Source organism: Carassius gibelio, chromosome B22 (assembly GCF_023724105.1).
Source record: "Carassius gibelio isolate Cgi1373 ecotype wild population from Czech Republic chromosome B22, carGib1.2-hapl.c, whole genome shotgun sequence".
Classification (NCBI taxonomy): domain Eukaryota; kingdom Metazoa; phylum Chordata; class Actinopteri; order Cypriniformes; family Cyprinidae; genus Carassius; species Carassius gibelio.
In genome coordinates, this window is record NC_068417.1 from 40,038,256 (window position 1) to 40,040,755 (window position 2,500).

At 41.8% G+C, this 2,500-nt stretch overlaps 1 non-coding gene across 1 annotated transcript; it reads left to right on the plus strand.

The window, feature by feature from the left end:
- The first annotated feature begins 327 nt into the window (after nt 1-327).
- LOC127998822 (5S ribosomal RNA) lies at nt 328-446 on the plus strand. Its single transcript, XR_008171650.1, has one exon. It is a non-coding gene; the product is annotated as a 5S ribosomal RNA (ribosomal RNA).
- Nucleotides 447-2,500: the final 2,054 nt, after the last annotated feature.

Sequence of the window (2,500 nt, forward strand, 5' to 3'; positions counted from 1 at the left end):
AAAAAAAAAAAAAAAGAGTCAATGCCCGAACTCTGAATATTAGCAGGTTTGGGCCTGGTTAGTACATGGATGGGAGACTGCCTGGGAATACCAGGTGCTGTAAGCTTTTTGGACATTTTCCACTTAGTATATAATAATTTTGCCAAATAATAGAGTCAATGCCCGATCTCTGAATCTTAGCAGGTTTAGGTCTGGTTAGTTCTTTGATGAGAGACTGCCTAGGAATACCAGGTGCTTTAAGCTTTTGTGTTTTCTTTCCTACTTATATAATGTACTGGTGATTAGATTGGCTGGTCTTTAAATAGCCCTCTCTTTGCAGCAGTCTTCGCTTACGGCCATACCAACCTGGCTGTGCCCGATCTCGTGTGATCTCGGAAGCTAAGCAGGTTTGGGCTAGGTTAGTACTTGGATGGGAGACCGCATGGGAATACCAGGTGCTGTAAGCTTTTTGGACATTTTTCACTTAGTATATAATAATTTTGCCAAAAAATAGAGTCAATGCCCGATCTCTTAATATTAACAGGTTTGGGCCTGGTTAGTACATGGGTGGGAGACTGCCTCTGGAATACCAGGTGCTTTAATCTTTTTGGAAAATTTCACGAATTATATAATAATCTTCCATAACAAAACAAAAAAAAAAGAGTCAATGGCCCGATCTCTGAATCTTAGCAGGTTTAGGTCTGGTTAGTACTTGGATGGGAGACCACCTGGGAATACCAGGTGCTGTAAGCTTTTTGGACATTTTTCACTTAGTATATAATAATTTTACTAAGTAATAGAGTCAATGCCCGATCTCTGAATATTAGCAGGTTTAGGTTTGGTTAGTACTTGGATGGGAGACCGCCTGGGAATACCAGGTGCTGTAAGCTTTTTGGACATTTTTCACTAAGTATATAATAATTTTGCCAAAAAATAGAGTCAGTGCCCGATCTCTGAATATTAGCAGGTTTAGGTCTGGTTAGTACTTGGATGGGAGACCGCCTGGGAATACCAGGTGCTGTAAGCTTTTTGGACATTTTTCACTTAGTAAATAATAATTTTGCCAAATAATAGAGTCAATGCCCGATCTCTGAATCTTAGCAGGTTTAGGTCTGGTTAGTACTTTGATGATAGACTGCCTAGGAATACCAGGTGCTTTAAGCTTTTGGGTTTTCTTTCCTACTTATATAATGTACTGGCGATTAGATTGGCTGGTCTTTAAATAGCCCTCTCTTTGCAGCAGTCTTCGCTTACGGCCATACCAACCTGAGGGCGCTAGAGAGCTACAGGAAGTGTTGGCTGCAGTTTGGTGAGGAAGGCTCTCCTCCATTTTGATTTTTCTGTTAGTGTTTGTTTTGTGAGTTGTTTTTGGACTTTTAGTTATTTTTTTGTGTGGTTTTCCAGTTTTAAACCACCTAACAGCAGCATCTTGCTGGCTGGAGGGTGGTTAATTGTTTTTTTTTGGTGTTTTTGTACAATGGATGGGTTATTGGCAAACGACACTGGACTGGCTGGAGAGAGACGCATGGCAAACGACACCGGACTGGCTGGAGAGAGACGCATGGCAAACAACACTGGACTGGCTGGAGAGAGACGCATGGCAAACGACACTGGACTGGAGTAACGACAACGAGCAGGACACGGTAAAAATCAGGATGCAAGATATACATGTGGTGAAAGGAAATACTTAAAGGAGGCAACTGTGATTGTGAATGTGGAGAATGTAAGTGAGGTGAGAGCTGTGGATATTATTAAAGCGGTGATGGAGAAATGTGGATATGGTAAAATCTTAGCACTGAGGACAAGACAAGGAAAGGAATATGAACTGACAATGGAAAAAGAAGAAACCTGTGATGAACTGACTGAGGGATTGTTAATTAAAGGAGTGAACTGTGAGATAAAGAAACTGCAAAACAGAGATTATGTTGTCTCTTTCATGCATCTGCCCGTCTACCTGTCTAGAGGATGGGACAAGATATGTAAAGGCGCGGTTTCCGAAGGAGGTGGTTTTAAATAAGTGTGAGTGTTGGATGCAGGGTGAGGAGGAGGAGCAGCAGCAGGTGGGCGGTCAGGTGCATGAAAGAGACAACGAGCAGCGAGACGTTGGAGAAAGAGTACGTGGTGAAGGACTGGAATTAAATAAGGATATAGAACATCAGAAAGAGTATACCGAACCGATCATACAAACACAACAGGATAGGGGAATTTGGACACAGATGGATTTGACAGACAGCTTGCAAAATGCTTTGGATAATGTGGAACTGGTTGATGAAAGGAATAAAGTACTGCGTGATGCACAACATGAGGGAATTGTATGTACACCGATGGATGTGACGGACAGTGTGCAAAAGGAGATGGAGGCGGTAGAAATTAATGATGCTACAAAAGAGTGTGAACAAGGAAAAGAAAATGAGAAGACGCAGGGGAAATCATCGAAAAGAAGGAGATCTGTAAAGGTAATGCCCAATCTTGATACTGCAAGAAAAAGAATGCTTAAAGAAGATGGGATTGATTGTGCAAA